This window comes from Globicephala melas, chromosome 1, assembly GCF_963455315.2.
Source record: "Globicephala melas chromosome 1, mGloMel1.2, whole genome shotgun sequence".
Classification (NCBI taxonomy): Eukaryota; Metazoa; Chordata; class Mammalia; order Artiodactyla; family Delphinidae; genus Globicephala; species Globicephala melas.
In genome coordinates this window covers 84,834,084-84,843,628 of record NC_083314.1, presented here as the reverse complement: position 1 = coordinate 84,843,628, position 9,545 = coordinate 84,834,084, and the positions used below count along the sequence as shown (strand labels likewise).

At 40.0% G+C, this 9,545-nt stretch overlaps 1 pseudogene; it reads left to right on the top strand.

Moving 5' to 3' along the window:
• Positions 1–6,562: 6,562 nt before the first annotated feature.
• Positions 6,563–7,548, top strand: LOC115859954 (histone-lysine N-methyltransferase, H3 lysine-36 specific pseudogene; annotated as a pseudogene).
• Positions 7,549–9,545: the final 1,997 nt, after the last annotated feature.

The window sequence follows — 9,545 nt, the reverse complement described above, 5'->3', positions numbered from 1 at the left end:
AGAGATTAAATAAATTAACCAGAGATTAAAGATTTGTTTTGGATGATCGGCGTGGAAGGGCTGAGTTCACTCTATTTAAAAACATAGTTAGGTTTCTCTCTCTGTTATAACATAGCAGCCTCTCTGCAAAACTCAATATTCAACCCAAGGCCAAAGAAGCATTTCCTCAAAATGTTTTATCTTTAATAAAATTCTTTTGTGTGTGTGGTATTAGCAAATATGATTTTAGAAAGCATCCAAAACCTTCTCTTATTTTAGTAGTAATCACTTGAATCTCTAATAAGTCAGCTTCAACCCACTTTCTCTGGTCTAATCTTCAGAGGGAAGCATCGCTAGCTTATGAACGTGTAGGATGTTGGCACTGGACACCACTAAGTAAGCCTTGCTGCATTGTCATAACTACAAACATAAACGGAACTTCACATTTTGCCTGTAGATCTTCAGGCTTAAGGTATCAGAAGAATGGGGTTTTCCAATACATTGATTACGTGCTCTGTGTGTGTGTATACTCGTCTTTTGTGATAGTTATACCTGATAGAGAATATGGGCACATTTTATCAGGTAACATATCCACAGACCAATACTGTTCCTCACATGACAGAATTAAATTCACATATTAATGAATGGGACTATCAATATGACCCGTCCTCTAAAAAGTATAAAATAGATCATTGCTTTCTACAACTATCAGAGTATTGAGAAGCAGTAAGTTTTCCTTCTTTCTCTTTCATATTTTCATGGAGTCTCGACTGCCGCACACCCAGCAGTCTATTGACTACAAGTGACCCCAGAGTTTATACCTCGGGAAGGGGTAAGCAGTGTCAGCCTAGCCCATATACAGGCTCGTGACTCAAGGACAAGCTGCAGCCTGGGGCTCACCAGATGAGTTTGTCAGGGGAGAAATGTCAATTTGAGCAGATGTGTTTTGTTTTTATAATACAGCTTAGAGAAACGGAATGGTTGTCATAGTGTAGGAGTTTTAGCGAGAGTTTTAAATTCAATAGAGAAGGAACCCAGAGGCACATAAACAAGAAAGGAATGAGAAAGGCATTGCAGAATTTAGCAAGAAACTGATGCTTCCCCCTCATCCTTTACTGAAAAGATTTTTAAGAAGCAGTGATAATAGCTCCAATTGCTACCAGCAAATGCCATGCAGAGGCAACCAGAGTTGTTTTTTTGATTAGAGGAGCCTGGCTTGTAACCAGCTTACTGTTTCATGCTTGAGAGTAAGAATGGCCAAGTCATGTTTGTCTGGGTTTACAGGCAGAATTGGCCACTTACTGGCTAGGTGACCTTGGACAAGAGGTCCATTTCCTTACCTATAAAACGGGGTTAATAATAGCACCTATCTCATAAGGTGTCTAAGAGGATTATGGCTAATGATACATGTAAAGGGTTTTGCATAGCACCTGAACACATAGAAAGTGCTCAACAGAAATTTACTCATCAATATTCGTAAGTATTTGAAGACAGTATGTTCTCTTAAGTAGGCTAATCCACCCTGAATCTTTTTCAACAAATGCTCTCTCCGTAGGATATATATAAGTAAACGTCAATCAAGCCCAGGTGAAATGATCATAAATTCCAAATTAGTGGTGGCTTACATAAATGTGGTGTCGCTGTTTTCTACTATCTGTGTAAATACTTCCCTCCATTTGTACAGCTAATTGAGAGCTGAATGTAGTCTCCATAAAATGTTAGCGCTGTAATGCCCAAGTGGAACTTATTTAAGGAACAATTATGGCTAGAAAATGGTCTGTAAAAATAGCTCCCGTCCCTGCATCACATTGCTTGTTCCCAGCGGTGCCTTCAAGCCTTTCTGACAAACAGGCCTGCCCTCCTGCAGACCCAGGAGTTTATTCTGCTTCACACGCCCCAACGAAACTGCCAGCTGAGGTCTAATTGCAGAACCTTCATTACCAGGGATGATTGATACTATAAAAAGAACCCAGCTGAATTTTTCACATCCTGCTGGGTGAGCACAAGGGCGGCTCTCCTGTTCCTGTGCCCCGCCTCCCCACCCGACCCCCACCAGCAGTTATCCTTGGTACCTGTGTGGTCTGGTCTCTGCAGGAAGCTCCTAGCAGTTGACAGATGTTACCTCCCTTCTGCTCGGATCCTCCCTCCGCAGAAGGCGGGCTGATGACCATGATAGATAGGGCTGGCCTTCCTTCACAGCTGCAGACAGGATCTTCATTTCTTAACCTCCCCACTTAAGTATCTTGCTTAAGGTCACCCGGAAGTGTGAGACCAGAGGAAGATGAGACATTTCTCCTGTCCCCGTAGGCCTTTGTGACAATGTATGGGTGACTCTATCTGTAAATCAGCCTTTTCCAGTTACATTCTGTTAGTCCATCAACAAGCATGTGTAAACCTCCTACTCAGTGTTCAGTACTGAGTTAATGACAGTGAAGGGAGATATTCAGAAGCAAGAGGACACTAAGGAATTTAAAACCTAGTTGGAAGGCAGAATTAGGCAGGATTGCTCCTGCTTCTATAGCTAATAACTTTAAGAAGAGAGTGATTTATGCAAATTTTATATGAAGCTTACGAAAAACCATTTTTCCATCTGTGTGTGTGTTTGTGTGTGTGTGTCTGAGAGAGAGAGAGAGAGTGGGAGGGAGAGAGAGGACAGAGCACATCTCTCTGTATATCTCGAAACAGAAAGGCAGAAAAAGAAACGTCTGGAAAGATGTTCACCAAATAAGTTAGGTTGCATCTCTAAGACCTGCGTAGCAAAATGCCTGAGAGCGTAGTCTCTGAAGACACAAGGTACATTTACATCCCAATTCTGCCACTGACTGTTACCTTGTCCATGTTATATTTAGCCACTCTGAGTTTCAGTTTTCTTAAAGCGGGATAGTAATTGTTGTATCTCATAGGGTTCTCATCAGGATTAACTAGAGCATTGTGTAGTGCCTGGCACGTGGCATTTAAATATAAGTGCTCAATAAATGTAACTGTTTACAGTGATAAGCTATTGAAAGAGAAGAGGATGGGAGGGGAAGCCTTAGAAAAGGCAAGACTTGAACGGGTCTCTGGAGAACAATAAAGATTTGGCTGGCTAGAAGGGAAGGCTGGCAGTGGGGAGGCGGGTGTTCTCAGGGTTAGGGAAACATTCTGAGCAAAGGCAGAGGCAGGAAGGAGCCTTATTTGTTCTCCAAGAAAGAGAAGGCTTGTGGGAAGTGAGAAACAAGGTTGCATAAGAAGGGGACCCGAGATAGTGGAGGGCCTCAGGGATTCTGGGTGTTGTCCAATAGGGAAAATAAAGCTCTTGAATGTATTTGAGCCACAAAGAATCTCATCAGTTTAGTGTCAGAAAATCACCCTGTCATTGAGATGAAAAAGTGAAGTTAGAAGAGCAATAGAGGCAAGATGGTGTGATTTTTAATTTTCCTTACTCCCCCCAACAAAAATAGGGATGACCCCTAAGATAGCAAAACAGACAAGAAGCAAGCTACCAGACTGGAAGGCAGCAGAGGGAAGACAGTTCTAAGAGCCAGAAAGCCTAGAGATTACTATTAAGTACTCACCTTCACAAGGAGGGGATTTCATAAAGGTGTAAGTTTGACAGACCCAGCTGAAATTGTAAGGGGGACTTTCAGCCTCCAAACGGTGGTATAGTTGGCATGTGGCCAACTCCCCTTGAGAAGAAGAGTCAAAGTGCATGTAAGGTCGGATCTTAACAAACGGCACCGCGAAACAGAGGAAAGCTTCAAGCGAGCTTTATTTGGGAGCGCTCCCGGGCGAGGTTCACTGGCCCGAGAAAAAGGGGCCAGGGAAGTCGCGCCCGGGCGAGGGTTTTGGCAGAATTTATAGGGGAAGAAGGGAAAGGGGTGTGGTGAATCCGGGAGGGCGCAGGGTATTCCTTATTTGGTGGTCTTTTCGAGTATCGTGGGGGACCGTTAGTCCCGCCCCTCGACAGGCGGGAAGGCTGGGCCGGGTGGAAAGTCCCCAGGTCAGTTCCCGGAACTGGGTGGTCCGGAAAGTCTCCAGGTCAGTTTCTGGAACTGGGTGGTCCGGAGGGTTTCGTTCTGATGCAACCTGTGAATCTGATTGCGCTCCCCTGCCTCGGGCCAGTTGGCCTTACAGTGGAGAACACGTTTCTACAAGATTTCAAAAGAAGTGCTCTGAATGGATCATTGCCCGCCCCAACATTACTGAGAGACAGGAAAATAGAATGTCAGGCCAGCAGAGGGTTGGTGCATTAATGTTATGTGAGTCTAGAAGCCTCGTGTGAGAAGGAGGGAATGGATGGCCATGGGAGCAAAGGTTAGACCAAGGTGTCCCTTCCTCCTGCCTTCCTGTCAAGTAAGTAAAACTCTTGATAAAAACAAAGAAAGAAACAAACAAAAACAGTGCCAAGGACAGAACTATGGGGACTCAGACTATGCGGACAAGATCATCTTATGAGGAGGCAGCAATGGGAGATGGTCAAACCCAGACCCCGATCTATTGATTCTCTTCCCTGGGGGGCCATCTCTGTCCTCCTTTAAATCAGCAGGAATGACACAAATAAGAGGCTGAGTTGAGGCTTCTCTCCACTAAGGGCGCATTAACAGCCAAATAGCTGACACCTAGAAGGCAAAATGAAATTGCAGAGAAAAGTACCCTGATAGCTGAGGAATGCAGCCATTAATAAAAGAAAGGTAATAAACGGAATTATTCATACTAGATGATAGGCAGATTTTAAAAATTGAAATAGGTATAATATATACAATCAAAGAGTGACAAATAGTATATTAACATGAATATAACAATTTTTTAAAAGATCAAGTAAAAATACTAGGTAGGAAAAATATAACAGTTTAATTAAGGAATTCAAAGAGACAAAAAACAGAATGGATACAAACAAATTTGAACCAGTGAACAAAAGATCAGGTTGAGGAACTATCTCACAAGGCATCAAGAAGAAATAAAGTGAGGAAAAATAAACTAGAAAAGGTAAGAATAATGAAAGCAAAAAGTAGGGATTTTAACAGGAGTTCCAGAAGGAAAGAAAAAAGTAAACAGAGGGAGATGTGGTAGACTGTAGCACTACGCGGTCCCCAATGAACCACACCTCTCATAATGTAGAGTTAGGCCCCCCTCTCACACTGATGCTGAACTTGATCATGGGCTTTACTTTGACCAATGGGATATCAATAAAGCAAGTAGAGATGTAAGTACCTATGCTGGGTGTGATCATGTGAATTACCCTGATTACTGTGACAAACGTAACATCAGTAAACTTGAAGCGAGCAGAGACTTAAGAAGCCCTTGTGTACACTGTCCTGACCGTGTGAGGCAGCCTAGTCTAGCCTCCTAGGATGAAAGACCCCATGATGAGAGAGGCCTAGTCATCCCAGCTGTCCAGAGGAGCCTAGTTCCCTGGATTCCCTTCAGCTGAAAGCAGACACAGGAGTTTGCCCCATGAAACCAATAGAACCTCCCAGACAACTCAGAACCTTAAGAAATCATTGTTGCTCTTTTAAGCCACTACGTTTTGGGGTAATTTATTATGCATGCAGCAATAGCTAATTCATACAGGAGGTATAGATAAATAATGACCAAAAATTCCCAGGGTAAAAGATTTTAGACTGAAATAAAAAATATTTGAGACTGAAAGGCTGATACAGTGCAAAAAAGATAAGAAAAAAAATTATCTAATATTTATAGTGGAATGTAATAACTTCACATTCCAAAAGGCAATTCTAAGAGCATGTAGAAAGAGAATATATATCTTACAAAACAACATGAATTCACTTGACATTAGATATCTAAATGGTGACACTGAAATCAAGAAGTCAATGGAGTATTCTTTTCAAGGAGAAAAAAAGGACTTCTAACATAGAATTAAACTATCCCATTTAAACATGAGGATTCAATAAAGATATTCTTAGGTAAACAAGGCTACAGGAACTTTAAAATATTCCTGGACCAAAAATATTGGTGTAGATAATATTTGGTCCAGGAATAAACAGGACCAAATATTCCTGGACCAAATAAAATAAAAATATTCCTGGACCAAAAACTAATGAATTAAGTTAACAACTCAAAAAGTTAAATATAATAAATAAAAACAAATCTATTTAAACAAATATATATAATATATAAATATATATCATGAAGAAAAAAAATCTTTTATTTGAAAAGATTTATAAGGTAGACAAACTTCTGGCAAGAGTAATGAGAAAAAAAAGTGAGATGATAAAATAAATAAAACAGAATAATAAGGAAAAAATACCTAAAGACACAGCAAAGATCTTAAACATAATCAGAGTGTCATGAAGATCTATATGCTAATAAATTTGACAACATAGACGAAATGGCAGTTGGGGGACTCCTCAGGCAAAATTACTGAGGCAAGAAGAAATAGAAAATTGGGGGCAGCGGCGGAATAGGCTGGGGCAAGTCGCACTCGCTGCCTTCTACCCTGAAGAGAGACGCGGGGGGAGGCGGGTGTGGAGAGCGGCTCTGCGCTCTCCCCATCGCTCCACTCACGCCCCAGTGTAATGAGGGTCACCCCCTCCCCCCAGCCAGCCCAGGATGGGGCGCGGGGCACGGTTGATGCTGGCCCAGGATGGATCAGACCTGTGAACTACCTAGAAGAAATTGTCTGCTGCCCTTTTCCAATCCACTGAATTTAGATGCCCCTGAAGACAAGGACAGCCCTTTCGGTGATGGTGAATCCAATTATTCTGAGCCACTTCATAGGTGTACTATGCAGTTACATACTGCCAGTGAAAAATCCCCAAATGCTTATGGACAAGATTCTCCATCTTGTTACATTCCACTGCGGAGACTACAGGATTTGGCCTCCGTGATCAACGTAGAGTATCTAAATGGGTCTGCTGATGGATCAGAATCCTTTCAGACCCTGAAAAAAGTGATTCAAGAGCTCAGTCGCCAATTGTTTGCACTTCCCTGAGTCCTGGTGGTCCAACAGCACTTGCTATGAAACAGGAACCCTCTTGTAATAACTCCCCTGAACTCCAGATAAAAGTAACAAAGACTATCAAGAATGGCTTTCTGCACTTTGAGAATTTTACTTGTCTGGATGATGCAGATGTAGATTCTGAAATGGACCCAGAACAGCCAGGCACAGAGGATGAGAGTATAGAGGAGATCTTTGAGGAAAGTCAGACCAATGCCACCTGCAATTATGAGCCTAAATCAGAGAATGGTGTAGACGTGGCCAGGGGAAATGAACAAGACAGCACACCAGACAGTAGACACGGTGCAGTCAAATCACCATTCTTGCCATTAGCTCCTCAAACTGAAACACAGAAAAGTAAGCAAAGAAATGAAGTGGACGGCAGCAATGAAAAAGCAGCCCTTCTCCCAGCCCCCCTTTCACTAGGAGATATAACCATTACCATAGAAGAGCAATTAAGCTCAATAAATTTATCTTTTCAGGATGATCCAGACTCCAGTACCAGTACATTAGGAAACATGCTAGAAGTACCTGGAACTTCATCATCATCTACTTCACAAGAATTGCCATTTGTAAGCAGTTTTTGGTACAACTTAAATATATACATAAATGTATATATACAGGCAACTTAAAGCGAAACTATAAAAACCAATTATAACTAATTGGTTTTTGGTTGTTTGTCAGTTCACAGATGAAAGCCTACTGCTAATGATAAGCTCTTTGGGGAAATTTTACTTTGATTTAAAAAATTTTCCTCTATTGTATGAGTTTGGTTCTTTTTTGATTCTTCCCAGTTAACTCTCCATTGAGGACTGGCTAAGAGTTAAACTCTTAAGGGCATTTGATTGAGTTCAGATTTAAATGTTCAAGATGGAGGTATACATTTGTTTAGCTTTTTCTTTTTTAAGTGGGCTCGGCTTTGGTTTGCCGGTATTACGGGTACAGGTGAACCAGTTAATTACCTGGAGTCCTGTTTCTGTGTAAGGCATGGCTTATATTTTTAGTTGATGGGGTGACTTTTTGCTGCAGGTTGAAATGCATTGTGGGTAAACATTCAGAGTAGCTAAGATGAGAAGGCCTTCTTGGACATCAGTCAGAATTTAAATTAGGCTAATTTTCCTGAACTACGTATTGTACAGAATCCTATGCTTCAGGTAACTGCCACCATCAGAGTAGGCTCTTGAACCTTTCCTAGTTTTAAATTTTGAAGTGTATATAAATGTGTGGTATGGGTGTATGTGTATAGAAATGGAAAAAAATTTAATTTGAGTTACTCAATAGTGCTACATATTACTGTTAGATTGTGGTAAATGATAAAGTTTTTTAGAAGTTGGATCTTATGCAGAATTTTTTGACTATTCCTAGTTGGCTAAATGATCAGTTAACTTTTCTTAGCCTCAGTTTAATCACCTTTAAAATCTGATTGTTTTAACTTGATTGTTACAAGATTCCTTTCAGCTTTAAATATTTGATTCTGATTTTGTTTCTGTCCAGACACATTGTCATGGTCACCTGTAATGTCACCAAAGAGGATACCATTTCCTCCCAACATACCTCTGAAATATTATGTAAAGATTTAATCAGAGAAAATTTTATGGTGTGTGTTGATAGTTTTGAGTGCATTAAACATTCATTTTACTGTAAAAAAGGAAAAGAAGAAATAGAAAATTGGAATCAAACACTATAAATTAAAATAGTCATCAAAAGCTCTCTACCTAAACACACACATACACACACACACACACACACACACACAAGTAAATTTTACCAAACTTTCAAGGAATGAACAGTCACTATCATCAAAGATGTTCCAGAAAATTTTTAAAGGTTAAAAACTCCCTAACTCATTTTATGAAGCATATAGGAACCAGGTTCCAAAACTGGATAAGAAGTACAACAAAGCATCTTCTATACCAATAAGATCCAGCTGAAAAAATAATATAAGATACTATTTACAATAGCCAAAAAGCAATAAGGGAATCTAAGAATTAACCTAAGAATAAAGAACTTCACCAAGAAAAAATTTAAACTCTATTAAATAACAAATGAATTTGCATAAATGAAAAGATATGCCATGTTCATGGATGGGAAAATGCAAAATTATAAAGAAGTAATTCTCCCCCAAAACTATGTATCTAATATAATCTCAGTAGTACTTTCAAAATATTTTAAGATAGTAAATGTTATATAGAATAAAGGTCTATAAGTAGTAAAGCAATTTTGAAACTAATGAATAAATGGCAAGAGGGAAGCATGAGAGGAGAGAAGTAGGAGAGGCCTCACTATATCAGATATTAAGTTTATAATATAAAGCTGTAACAACACTATCAACAGATGAATGGATAAAGATGATGTTGTATATATACATACAATGGAATATTAGCCATAAAAAAGAATGAACTAATGCCATTTGCAGCAACATGGATGGCCCTAGAGATTATCACACTAAGTGAAGTCAGACAAAGACAAATATCATATGATATCGCTTATATGTGGAATCTAAAAAAATGATACAAATGAACTTATTTACACAACAGAAACAGACTCACAGACATAGAAAACAAACTTAAGGTTACCAAAGAGGGAAGCAGGGGAGGGATAAATTGGGAGTTTGGGATTAACAGATACA